The sequence below is a fragment of the Rhinoderma darwinii genome, chromosome 3, assembly GCF_050947455.1.
Source record: "Rhinoderma darwinii isolate aRhiDar2 chromosome 3, aRhiDar2.hap1, whole genome shotgun sequence".
Taxonomy (NCBI): Eukaryota; Metazoa; Chordata; class Amphibia; order Anura; family Rhinodermatidae; genus Rhinoderma; species Rhinoderma darwinii.
In genome coordinates, this window is record NC_134689.1 from 359,112,706 (window position 1) to 359,127,590 (window position 14,885).

Sequence of the window (14,885 nt, forward strand, 5' to 3'; positions counted from 1 at the left end):
CAAAGGTGCCCACTAAGTTTGTGTCGCCCAGATTATGCATCCGTGAACTTGTTTCAGTTGGATATAAGGGAACAGGTTTTTTTTAGCCTCTGGATGTGTAAGTGGATGTTTCCATTCACTGGCAGCAATCAGAGATCTTGAAAATGATGAAACGCAACATTTTGTCAATAAAAGCAATATTTTATGCATGGTGGTCTGGGCCCTGTGGCTCTCTAGTTTTGTGAGACTATAAGCCCCAACCATCACAGTCCGCTGCTTTATTATGTGACATGGTATTGAGACATTTTTGCAGACCGCATTGGTAAAGGTCCCAGCTCATAGACCATTCATTAAACTGAAAGGATCCTCAGCACTGGCACCTTCAGGTTTCATCTTGCAGCTTACAGAGAGCATGTGAATTACAGTTTCATTTATAAATTTGAATAAACAATACCGTTGTAACCGTGTGAGTCTTTACTGTAGCATTGGCATTCTGCTCATGGACCAGGAGGCACAGGATGGACAGTGCTATGGGCCTCCAGTCGAGTTTTTTATATAATAAGATTTATCAATTGTTTAGATTAAAATGTAACATAATTATCAATAACAATGCTACATCTATATGTGTAATCTATAGGGCCTCTTGGAATTGGAGGCAATGTTATTGACAGATTATGAGCCCCACAGAGTGATTAGCTGCGTACAGTGCTGTGGAATATGGTGGCGCCACAAAATATAACCAATAATTATAAATAATAACTATTTCCAGGGGACCCCTGCCAGGAATAAGAAGAAATCCTTTATTTGACCCCAAGTTAGTAAATGAGCTGCTGTCATTTAGATGGATGCCCCTGTGCTCCGGCAGGGAATATGAGGAGCAGGTAAGGGGCCATGGACAAGGTGAAGATGTAGTTTGACAGACAGCCAAGACCATAGAGACCAAGGAGACGACTCCACCAAGTGATTAAGAAGAATTGCTAAGCAATGTCGGCATGAATACGGCTGTATAGCACAGGGACATTGGTAAGAAGACATACTCTATGTGTCTTATGTGGGGTTTCTATGGCTCTTGTCGGATAGAATAATGGAGAATTGTACTATTGAGAACAATAAAAACTATGCGTCATTAAAGGAGAGGGAAGCCTCAGATCAGGATAACCCTAACCCTCCTCTATATGAGAAGATCATTACTTCTTTAACTGGTTGCCGACACAGGACGAGTATGCTCGTCCTGAGCAGCGAGCACTTCGCGCATTAGGACAAGCATACTCGTCCTGTGTGACAGCCGTCTGTGCCGTCTCTGTGTGTGCGATCGAGAGCGGGGCAATGACTGTAATACACAGCCACGGCCCCGCTCTGACAGCGGAGAGGAGAGAAACATCTTCTCTCCACTGTTAACCCTTTGAACGCTGCGATGACAGCTGATCGCGGCGTTCAAAGTGGGGGGACTGCACATTGATCGCGTCACAGAAAATAACTGTGACGCGACCAAAGTCCACAACTCGTATGGCCAGACAGCCCAGGGTCCAGTGAAGGACCCCAGGGCTGTCTGAACATATTTCCTGTTGTTAGGGCATACTGAGGTATGCCCTAACAACTGCCTGTGTACAATCAGTAACAGGCTAATGTACTGGCATATAGATCTATGCCAGTACATTGCAGTTACAAAATAAAAATCAAAATGATAAATCCCTTTATGGGATTAAAAAAAAAAGTTCAATGAATGTAAAAAAAAAATAATGGTAAATAAATAAATAAAAAGTAAATAAAATACACAGAAATACACATTTTTTATAATAAATAAACTTTTTAAAATATAAGTCCCAAAACATGAAATAATATAGACATATTTGGTATCGCCACGACCGTAACAGCCTGTACAACAAATGTATAACATTATTTATTATGATCGGTGTATGGTGTAAAAAAAAAATATTAAAACTGCAGCGGAACTGCTTTTTTCTGCATTTTAATCTAATTAAAAATGTATAGAAATTAAACGACAATGTATTTGTACCAAAAAATGGTACGTACATAAAGTACAACTCGTCCCGCAAAAAACAAAGTCTCATACAACTACGTTGTACAAAAAATGAAAGAGTTATGAGCGTCGGGATGCAAAGAGGGAAATTTAAAAAAAATTGCTCTGTCCTCAAGGCTAAAATTGGCCGTGTCCTTAAGGGGTTAATCACGGTCCAGATTCTTTTGTGACTTAATGGACTGCAATTCCTTCCAGCCGATGACAGTGATGTCGCTGGACGCTGGAGCTGTCAATCAAGGCCAATCAGGGTCAGGGGCAATGCTAGGGTCTTAAAAGATCAGGGGCACAAGCACCGAGACATATATTTAACCCCCCCACCTGAAAAATGAATACATTTTTACATACATATCGGATAAAGCATATCTATAAGATTAACTCCTTCCCGCACCTTGACATTAATGCACGTCAACGTGAGCAGTCACTTCGCGCACCTTGACGTGCAGTAACATCAGTGATTTGACAGTTAACCGCCGCGCGGCGCTACACCGCAGCGGCGGTAAACTGTGCAGGGTGTCTGACCTGCATTCCTCGTTGCCGATCAGCGGCCCATCGCCGCTGATTTCGTCAGTTAACCCCTTAATTGCGGCGTTCGATTTTGAACGCCACAATTAAGGTGTTTAGCGCCGATCGGCAGCCCCCATGTGAAATCACGGGGGCTGGCGATAGTACCCATGGCAACCGGACGCCAGACAATGGCTTCCGGGCTGCCATGTACAGAAGCCTATGAGGACCAGCCTCTGCCAGTCCTCCGAGGCTTCCTGTCTGTGTGACTGTTACGTCACAATGACAGTTGGAATGCATTACACTACGTGTGTAGTGTAATGTATTTCAGCAGCGATCAGAGCTGCAAGTCTAAGTGTCCCCTAGTGGGACAAGTGAAAAAAGTAAAAAAAGAATAAAAATGTTTTAAAAAAAAGTGTCAAAATAAAAGTTATAAGTGACATAAACAAGAACTGCTTTTTTTCCTATAATAAGTCTTTTATTATAGGAAAAAAAATGAACACGTAAAAAAAAAGTACACATATTTGGTATCACCGCGTTCGTAACTACCCCAACTATAAAACTATAATATTATTTTTCCCGCACGGTGAACACCGCAAAAAAAATAAATGAAAAACTATGCCAGATTCACTATTTTTTGGTCACCACCCCTCCCAAAATATACAATAAAATGTGATGAAAAAGTCGCATGTACGCCAAAATAGTACCGATAGAAACTACAACCTGTCCTGCAAAAAACAAGCCCTTACACAGCTTTTTTGACTGAAAAATAAAACACTTATGGCTCTCAGAATATGGTGACACAGAAAATACATTATTTTCTAAATAAGTTATTTTATTGCGCAAGCGCTGCAAAACATAAAAAAACCCTATATACATCTGGTATCGCCGTAATCGTACCGACCCGCAGAATAAAATATAATGGTCATTTATAGCCCAGGGTGAACGCTGTAAAAAAATAAATAAAAATCATTGTCAGAATTGATGGTTTTTGGTCACCTTGCTTGCCGAAAAATTGAATAGAAAGTGATCAAAAAAATGGCATGTACCCCAAAATGGTACCAATGAAAATTACAGATTGTCCCGCAAATAATAAGCCCTCACGCAGCTCCGGTAGTGAAAAAATAAAAAAAGTTCCGGCTCCCAGATTATGGCGATGCAAAATGTGCAGAGTGTTCCAAAAGCGGATAAGATCAGGCGCCATTTATAAGTACGACACTGGCCACATATCTGCGGATTATTATTTATTTACCGCAATATTATACCCCCTTATTATGCCCCTGATGTACTCTGCCCAGCCTACATGTGCCCCCACATTATAAGCTGAAATACCAGCAAAACGCCAGAGCTGTGGGTCCAAACAGCAGTTTATTACCACATATGGGGTATTGCTATAATCGGAAGAAATTGCTTTACATGTGTTGGGGTGTTTTTTCTACTTTATTCCTTGCAAAAATAAAAAAATTCTACGTTTTTTCACATAAAAAGCAGATTTTCATCTTCACATACTAATTCAAATAAATTTAGCAAAAAAACTGTGGTTTCAAAATCCTAACTATACCCATAGATAAATTCCTTGAGGGGTGTAGTTTTCAAAATGGGGTCACTTTTGGGGGGTTTACACTGTTTTGGCACCACAAGACCTCTTCAAACCTGACACGGTGCCTAAAATATATTGTAAAAAAAGGAGGCCCCAAAATCCACTAGGTGCTCCTTTGCTTCTGAGGCCGGTGTTTCAGTCCATTACAGCACTAGGGCCACATGTGGGATATTTCTAAAAACTGCAGAATCTGGGCAATAAATATTGAGTTGCATTTCTTGGGTAAAACCTTCTGTGGTACAGAAAAAATGTATTACAAATGAATTTTAGAAAAAAAAATTACATTTGTACATTTCACCTCTACTTTGCTTTAATTCCTGTGAAACACATAAGGGGTTAAAACACTTTCTGAATGCTGTTTTGAATACTTTGAGGGGTGCAGTTTTCAAAATGGGGTGATTTATGGGGACTTTCTAATATATAGGGCCCTCAAAGCCACTTCAGAACTGAACTGGTCCCTGAAAAAATAGGCTTTTCAAATTTTCTTGAAAATATGAGAAATTGCTGCTAAAGTTCTAAGCCTTGTAAAGTCCTAGAAAAATAAAAGAATGTTCGAAAAACGATGCAAACATAAAGTAGACCTATGGGAATTATAAACTAGTAGGTATTTTGTGTGGTATTACTATCTGTTTTACAAGTAGATAGATTTAAATTTAGAAAAATGCTAATTTTTGCTAATTTTCTCTAAATCTTGGTGTTTTTTACAAATAAATATTAAATTTATCAACCAAATTTTTTCCCTAACATAAAGTACAATATGTCACGAGAAAACAATCTCAGAATCACTTGGATAGGCAAAAGCATTCCGGAGTTATTACCACATAAAGTGACACATGTCAGATTTGAAAAATCGGCTTCGTCCTGAAGGCCAAAACAGGCTCAGTCCTGAAGGTGTTAAGGCTATAGCTACACTGATGGATAGAATTGGATGCATTGTCTCAGCAAACAGTATCATACATGATAGGCTTAGATACATGGCCCCTATAGACAGTATCACGCATGTTAGACTAAGGGTTCATTCAGCCGAGTGTAAGGCTGGGTTCACACACACTATTTACGGACGTAATTCGGGCGTTTTAGCCCCGAATTACGTCCGAAAATGCGGCTCATAAGCGTCGGCAAACATCTGCCCATTCATTAGAATGGGTCTTACGATGTTCTGTGCTGACGGTCATTTTTTTACGCGCCGCTGTCGAAAGGCGGCACGTAAAAAAGACGCCCGCGTCAAAGTAGTGCCTGTCACTTCTTCAGATGTAAATGGAGCCGTTTTCCATGGACTCCATGGAAAAACAGCACCAATTACGTCCGTAATGGATGCAGCGAAAAGCGCCTGCACATGCCATTACGGCTGAAAATACGGTGCTGTTTTCTCCTGAAAACAGCACCATAATTTCAACCGTAACGGATGCTGCCGTGTGAACATACCCTAATTCTCGTCTGTGTGCTGTGCGTTGAAACAACGCACAGCATACGGACTCATTGATTCAATGGGGCTATTCACACATGCGTGAGTTTTCAAGCAGCGAGTGTCCGTTGCGTGAAACTCACTGCATGTCCTATATTGGTGCGTTTTCACGCACCTAGTCGCCCATCGAAGTCAATGGGTGCGTGAAACCACGGATAGCACACGGACGCACATCCTCACGCATCAATGACACTGAAAAAATTGCTTGCCAGTGCGTGAAAAACACATGCCACACGCAAAGCACACTGATAGAAAAACGCAACATACATGGAGGGACTTACGCACGTTTTTACGCCTGTAAATCTGTCACGCCCATGTGAATGTAGCCTTAGATCCAGGGCCCCAGCAGTAAGTATCCCTGTTCTAACCTTCAGGGGCTAATTTGTCATTTCTGGGGTCCCAAGCAAAGTTATGTCTCGGGGTTCTAATCAAAGACACCTTTAGAGAGTTCCCTACAAAATGCCCCCTGAATAGTGTGTCACAACCCCCCTGTATGGTTCCACACAGTCCCCCTGCCATACATCCCCCATGTAGATAGTGCCATGCAGTCCCCTGTAGGAAGTCCCACATAACCTCCTTGTCTCAGCAGACAGTATCATACATGATAGGCTTAGATACATGGCCCCAGCAGACAGTATCACACATGATAGGCTTAGATTCATGGCCCAGCAGACAGTACCACACATGATAGGCTTAGGGATAGGGTCAAGCTTGCTGACATTGCGTCTCCAGCGTTGGACCCAGGAAAGGTAGGTATAAGAATTGCTTTGCTTTTTTATGTGTTATTAATTGTTTTCGTGTGTATGTGTTGTTTTTTCCAGGTTCGGTTCTTGGACTACGTCGGATTCAAGGACTACTTCGATGATGGCGTTTTTTAATAAAATCGTTAATGAGGGTTGTTTTTTTTATTTCAATAAAATATTTTGTCTATGTCCTTTTTCAACTTTATTACTACCGCCTTAGTAATGGCCGATGGCTGATTGACAGCATCCATTACTAAGGTGGGGCTTAATGGTAGCCAATGAAAAGGCTAGCACTAACTCCTCATTATTACCCCGTTACCCACCGCCACCATGGGTACCAGGCGGAGCTGAGTACGATCCTGTACCCGACCATCTGTAGTGATGGACAGGTACTGGCGCGACTGCATGCTGGTATTATTAGGCTGGGAAATCCCAAAAACAGTGGGCCATCTCACCCTGCTAATGCTAGCCTGCTGATGCTATGATGTAGCTGGCTGGTTATGAAAAATGCGGGGGGACCACACAATGCTTTTTTCCATTTAAGAAAATAAATGACGTGGGGTACGCCAATTTTTCAGAACCAGACAGATACAACACAGCAGCAGCAGGCTAGCATTACCAGGGTGGGAATGACCACTGTTTTGGCATTTCCAAGCCCAATAATACCAGCCTGTGGCCGCCCTACTACCCGGCCGTCACTACAGATGGTTGGGTACTGGATCCCGATACCCCTGGTGGCGGTGGGTATAGGGGTAATATTGGGAATTAGTGTTAGCCTCTGAACTGGCTAACACTAAGCCCCACCTAAATAATGGACTCTGTCAATCAGCCAGCGGCCATCACTAAGGCGGAAGTAATGAAGTTTAAAAGAAAATACAAAGACATAAAATAAATATTTTATTGTAATAAAAAAAAACTCATACAAACCTCATTAATAATTTAATTAAAAATAAAAAAAGCCGTCATCGAAGTAGTCTTTATACCCGATGTAGTCCAACATCCGAGCATGTAAAAAAACACAAACACAAAAGAAAAAACATTAGTAACACAGGAGGTAGGCTTAGATACAGGGCCCATGTATGATACTGTCTGTTAGACCATGTATCTAAGCCTACCACAAGGTTGGGTTAGGGCCTGTTCACATCACCGTTCATTTCAATTCCGGGGTTTCGTCTGAGGTTTCCGTCGGGTGAACCCCGCAACGGAAAGTGAAAGCACAGCTTCCGTTTCAGTCACCATTGATCTGAATGGTGACGGAAACATCGCTAATGGTTTCCGTTCGTCACCATTCCGGCAGGTTTCCGGTTTTCCGATGGAATCAATAGCGGAGTCTGTTTTACTATAGTAATAGGGGCCCGTGTATTTTATGACATAGGCCCCAGTTAGGCTGGATTCACACGAGCATGTTCGGTCTGTAAAGGACTCAACGTATTTCGGCAGCAAGTCCCAGACCAAACGCACTGCAGGGAGCCGGGCTCCTAGCATCATAGTTATGTATGACGCTAGGAGTCCCTGCCTCTCCGTGGAACTATTGTCCCGTACTGTAATCATGTTTTCAGTACGGGACAGTAGTTCCACGGAGAGGCAGGGACTCCTAGCGTCGTAAATAACTATGATGCTAGGAGCCCGGCTCCCTGCAGTGTGCGCTGTTATTGGTTTAATGACCATAAAAGAACTTACGGACTCTGTTTATAAGACGCTTTAGTTCATATTATATAAACCTGGAAAACGCCTTATGATTTATATGTTTTGTATGTACAGAGTGTTAGGTATGTTGGTAAACTCTCGTATTGTTTTGAACCTTTCAAACTGTTAATATTTTGTATTCAGGATTAAAATTGGTTATTTATGTACATAACTTGTGTTTTATTTCTTAGGCTGATTTTGAGGCAGATTTTGCTCTGCCTGCACGCCGATTTTCGCTGCGTTTTTCGCCCGCGGCCATTGAGCACAGTGGGCAAAAAATGCAGCGAAATACGCTGTATCTGCCTTCTACTGATGTCAATGGGAGGTCAGAGACGTAAACGCCTGAAGATAGGGCATGTTGTTTCTCTTTCCCGCGAGACAATTTTTCCGCTCGCGGGAAAAAAATGCCTCCGCCTCCCATTTAAATCGATGGAAGGCATGTTCCGCCGTTCTTTGGCGCGTTTTCCGACGCGGTCACCGAGTCATAAAACTTGTCATAAAACTCTGTGTGAACTGACCCATATTGTGCAAAATGCAACACAGAGGGACTGTGCCCGGATGTTTTAGGATCCTAGCAATGCCCCAGCTCCACACTTCTGATTCATAACTAGTAAAATCTAAAAATAATATACCAGACAGAAAACACAGGAGGCAGGAGGAAAATAAGAATATATTTTTAAAATAGTTTAGAAGTTCATAAGTGATCATTCCATAAGTGAATGCTAGAATACTATCAGGTGACATCTTCACGGTATCTCCAGCCCGGCAGATCTTATGTCACGGGCCTGTATACTGTTTGGTCTTTCTGATGTTTCTGATGATGAACATTTAGTGAAGTTGGTAATTCTCATCTTCTTATGAACTTCTCATGTTATTATATCTGGTGGAACTGTGGATGTTGTTCAGTTGTTCATTCCAATGTCTTGATGTTCCAGCAACAGAAAATTGCCCTAAGGAATCTGGATGGCCGAGCCGCTCCTTCTCTGCCGCTCCTCCTGACACATTTCGGAATCCACCATTTTCTGTGTGATGTAACTGAATCTACACTGGGCCAAGCTACCTTTATATGATGTCCTAAAGGTGCATTCATTCTCACATAGATATTTTCCCTTTCCTTGTCTTGTTCTGCCTCCGCATCCTCCTCTTCTTCACTGATTTTATCCAGATCAAAGCAATTTTGGAATCTTCTTAATCCGAAGTTCTCTCGCTTGTCTGTATCTCCAATCTCCTCCTCTTCATTCTGTATGCCCTCTGCTTCCTCGCCAATCTCTATCTCCTCCTCCTCAGGTATGGTCTCCAGACTGGGACAAAATGAGACCTCTCCAAACTGAGAAGGCCGGAATGCTGGCTCTGCCTCCTCAACCATCTTCCTCCATATCTCATCTGGGTATTCTTCCTCTTTCATCCTGACTCAATCAAAGTGCTCACCAACGCTACAACTACAACCATCAAGTGAGTATCTGCCAAGCAGCCCCTTATATAAGGTGAGTGATGTCATAATACCCGACCATTCCATGACATCGTGGCTAGCAACAGCAGTGATTTCAAGGGAAATGACAAGACTTTAAGCTAAATTAATTAATTAATTAATTAAGAGTATTTTAACTTTAAGTTATCCACCCCAGCCACTAAATCCTGAACTTAAAGGAAATGCATCATACATGATATTTTTATTTTACTAATTAAAACTAATTATTGAAAAATACTTTATTTCAAGTCTTTTTTTTTCCTGATTGTTATTTTTTTTATTAGTTTAATCATTTTTAGGGTCAGCCATCTTGGCTGAGCTGCTGCTCTGAGCTGTGACAGCAAATTTGAGATGAAAAAACATTGTAATGTGTAGACCAGAGGGGAATATTCATTCAGTTTTTAAGAAGTCGTTATCAAGGTCCAAATATTTGGGAACCAGGAAGGGGAGGGATCAGGCACATCTGCCGGAAGAGAGGACATCCGGATTGTACTAGGGCTACACTTTCCCAGTGAACCTTCACAAACTAATATAATATATGAAAACAAAAAAATTAAACGTAAATGGTATCGAAAAAGTTCAAACTATTAAATTATCACGTTATTTAACCCCTTCCCGACATTTGACGTATCCATACGCAAAAGTCGGGTAGGGGAAGTATGGAACGGGCTCACGGAGAGAACCCGCTTCATATGATGCCGTGTCGGCTGTTTGTTACAGCCGACACTTCAGAGTAACAAGCGGGATCGTGCTCAAGAGCGATCCCGCTCATTTAACTCGTTAAATGCCGCGGTCAATAGCAACCGCAGCATTTAAATCGTTAGAAAGAGGGGGTGACCCCATCTTACAGCTCATCAAGGGACCTGGCTACTAAATGACCCACCCTCGCTGAAAACCCTACCCCTATAGAAACTCCAAACTAGAATAGAATATTTAGGAGTATTTTATTTGAAAGAAGTTGCTTGTGCCCCTTTTGACAGACACCAGCTCATTAGCATATATCGATGAGCAAGGCCTCTGATTGGTTGGTGTGGTTGTTTACTTGTTAGAGAATCACCTTGAAGTTACTGTGGGTTGAAATCCTGCTTTGTCAACATCTGCACCATGAGAAGCTTGTTCTGCTTGCTTGTGCCAGTTACTGCATGTCTCCTAAATATAAACTCATAGGTTGATTGGTGCCTATTGAATTGACTGTAGAGTGCGTGTGATTTTGACATTTTTTTAACGTGTAGTTTGAGCTCATCTCTTATTTTTTTGCAGGAATTAATACAATGTAGGTATGAAAAATCACATTTTTATGTTTTTTTTTCACAAATGAGTTTTGTATAGGACAAACGTTTCATCTACAGTACAAGAAACGAAGTAAATGCACCCTGACATTTTTGTTATCTCTATCTTTAAACACACACGACACCTATTTTGGGGTCTCCTTTTTTTCTCAGTATGGGTTATTTCAGAGAGAAATTTTGTTCAGGAATTATGCGGCAGATGTTACTGCCCTATGCAGTGCCCTCCCCTTCTGGATTCCCAAAGATAAGGGCCTTGAGAACCTTCTTCCAGAATCGGATGAATCGGTCACATTTTCCTGTATACCTGGCCAACACAAACGCATCATACCATGCAGTTTGGGTGAGGCGGACTTAGCGTCTTGTACCATGTTTCAGTCTGACGCATGGCACCGTAGGGCTTAATGACTTGATGGGATAAGTCCACCCCACCCATGAAGCAGTTGCAGTCCACTATGCAGCCAGCCTTGGTGATTGGGGTGATCGATCCAAATACACAGCGATGACATCAGTGTCAGCGTAAAGCTATCATAGTGGAAGGATTTGCACGTCTTCCTTGTTTTGGATCCACTCCTGAAGTTTGGCTTGCAAACACTGAAGTATAATACTGACCAAAACACAACTGAGTGAATGAGGCTTTACTTGATTTTTTTTTTCATTTAGAAGGGGGTAAAAAAAGAGCACAAGCAGGAAAGCCTCATAAATTGAAGAGACGTTGTCAAGGTGGGATTTGAACTTTAAACCCCAGCACTGAAAGGCGATGCTCTAACCACTAAGCTATAGTTTCAGCCAATCACGCAGCTGGCTTTTTGATATATTTTAATGAGCAGGTGGCAAAAGAAGCACCTCAACTGTATTTCACTTCCATTCTATTCAATGCTCCATTTTACTTCTGCCTTTCTGTAGGACAACTCTTTTCAGCAGGGGTGCTTGCATTTCTATACTATACAAACAAACAATCTACCCTTATGCTGTATACACAAATCTTGCTGCCATATACTGCACACACAATTCATATCCCTATACATTCTTCCTGTTTCCGTTGTGCTAGGTGCTGTCAAGCCTACCATATGATGGAATGAGGATCCGTTCTCCTCTCCCCTGCAAAAGCACACTTTGATTGATGATGTGTAGAGTGTATGAAATGGGAGTGCTGCTACTGGCTGGAAAAAGGATAGAGGCCAGTCAAGCTGTAGGAGAAAAAGACAAAACCGAGAAGTGGAAACTGCCATGTTTGTGGTAGCTATGCACAATGTACACTGCCCATGAGCAATCTCCCTTCCCACATTGACTAGTAAACCTCAGCTCTATTTATGTGTCCGTAGTCAGAGAAACTTTGACCTTAGGGAGAGTGGGAGGCCTATGGCAAGACAATGGAAAGGGACCTGGCTGCTAAATGACCCACCCTCGCTGAAAACCCTACCCCTATAGAAAGTCCAAACTAGAATAGAATATTTAGGAGTATTTTATTGGAAAGAAGTTGCTTGTGCCCCTTTTGACAGACACCAGCTCATTAGCATATATCGATGAGCAAGGCCTCTGATTGGTTGGTGTGGTTGTTTACTTGTTAGAGAATCACCTTGAAGTGCTGTGGGTTAAAATCCTGCTTTGTCAACATCTGCACCATGAGAAGCTTGTTCTGCTTGCTTGTGCCAGTTACTGCATGTCTCCTAAATATAAACTCATAGGTTGATTGGTGCCTATTGAATTGACTGTAGAGTGCGTGTGATTTTGACATTTTTTTAACGTGTAGTTTGAGCTCATCTCTTATTTTTTTGCAGGAATTAATACAATGTAGGTATGAAAAATTAAATTTTTATGTTTTTTTTCACAAATGAGTTTTGTATAGGACAAACGTTTCATCTACAGTACAAGAAACGAAGTAAATGCACCCTGACATTTTTGTTATCTCTATCTTTAAACACACACGACACCTATTTTGGAGTCTCCTTTTTTTCTCAGTATGGGGTATTTCAGAGGGAAAATGTTGTTCAGGAATTATGCGGCAGATGTTACCGCCCTATGCAGTGCCCTCCCCTTCTGGATTCCCAAAGATAAGGGCCTTGAGAACCTTCTTCCAGAATCGGATGAATCGGTCACATTTTCCTGTATACCTGGCCAACACAAACGCATCATACCATGCAGTTTGGGTGAGGCGGACTTAGCGTCTTGTACCATGTTTCAGTCTGACGCATGGCACCGTAGGGCTTAATGACTTGATGGGATAAGTCCACCCCACCCATGAAGCAGTTGCAGTCCACTATGCAGCCAGCCTTGGTGATTGGGGTGATCGATCCAAATACACAGCGATGACATCAGTGTCAGCGTAAAGCTATCATAGTGGAAGGATTTGCACGTCTTCCTTGTTTTGGATCCACTCCTGAAGTTTGGCTTGCAAACACTGAAGTATAATACTGACCAAAACACAACTGAGTGAATGAGGCTTTACTTGATTTTTTTTTTCATTTAGAAGGGGGTAAAAAAAGAGCACAAGCAGGAAAGCCTCATAAATTGAAGAGACGTTGTTTGGGTGAGGCGGACTTAGCGTCTTGTACCATGTTTCAGTCTGACCCATGGCACCGTAGGGCTTAATGACTTGATGGGATAAGTCCACCCCACCCATGAAGCAGTTGCAGTCCACTATGCAGCCAGCCTTGGTGATTGGGGTGATCGATCCAAATACACAGCGATGACATCAGTGTCAGCGTAAAGCTATCATAGTGGAAGGATTTGCACGTCTTCCTTGTTTTGGATCCACTCCTGAAGTTTGGCTTGCAAACACTGAAGTATAATACTGACCAAAACACAACTGAGTGAATGAGGCTTTACTTGATTTTTTTTTTTCATTTAGAAGGGGGTAAAAAAAGAGCACAAGCAGGAAAGCCTCATAAATTGAAGAGACGTTGTCAAGGTGGGATTTGAACTTTAAACCCCAGCACTGAAAGGCGATGCTCTAACCACTAAGCTATAGTTTCAGCCAATCACGCAGCTGGCTTTTTGATATATTTTAATGAGCAGGTGGCAAAAGAAGCACCTCAACTGTATTTCACTTCCATTCTATTCAATGCTCCATTTTACTTCTGCCTTTCTGTAGGACAACTCTTTTCAGCAGGGGTGCTTGCATTTCTATACTATACAAACAAACAATCTACCCTTATGCTGTATACACAAATCTTGCTGCTATATACTGCACACACAATTCATATCCCTATACATTCTTCCTGTTTCCGTTGTGCTAGGTGCTGTCAAGCCTACCATATGATGGAATGAGGATCCGTTCTCCTCTCCCCTGCAAAAGCACACTTTGATTGATGATGTGTAGAGTGTATGAAATGGGAGTGCTGCTACTGGCTGGAAAAAGGATAGAGGCCAGTCAACCTGTAGGAGAAAAAGACAAAACCGAGAAGTGGAAACTGTCATGATTGTGGTAGCTATGCACAATGTACAATGCCCATGAGCAATCTCCCTTCCCACATTGACTAGTAAACCTCAGCTCTATTTATGTGTCCGTAGTCAGAGAAACTTTGACCTTAGGGAGAGTGGGAGGCCTATGGCAAGACAATGGAAAGGGACCTGGCTGCTAAATGACCCACCCTCGCTGAAAACCCTACCCCTATAGAAAGTCCAAACTAGAATAGAATATTTAGGAGTATTTTATTGGAAAGAAGTTGCTTGTGCCCCTTTTGACAGACACCAGCTCATTAGCATATATCGATGAGCAAGGCCTCTGATTGGTTGGTGTGGTTGTTTACTTGTTAGAGAATCACCTTGAAGTGCTGTGGGTTAAAATCCTGCTTTGTCAACATCTGCACCATGAGAAGCTTGTTCTGCTTGCTTGTGCCAGTTACTGCATGTCTCCTAAATATAAACTCATAGGTTGATTGGTGCCTATTGAATTGACTGTAGAGTGCGTGTGATTTTGACATTTTTTTAACGTGTAGTTTGAGCTCATCTCTTATTTTTTTGCAGGAATTAATACAATGTAGGTATGAAAAATTAAATTTTTATGTTTTTTTTCACAAATGAGTTTTGTATAGGACAAACGTTTCATCTACAGTACAAGAAACGAAGTAAATGCACCCTGACATTTTTGTTATCTCTATCTTTAAACACACA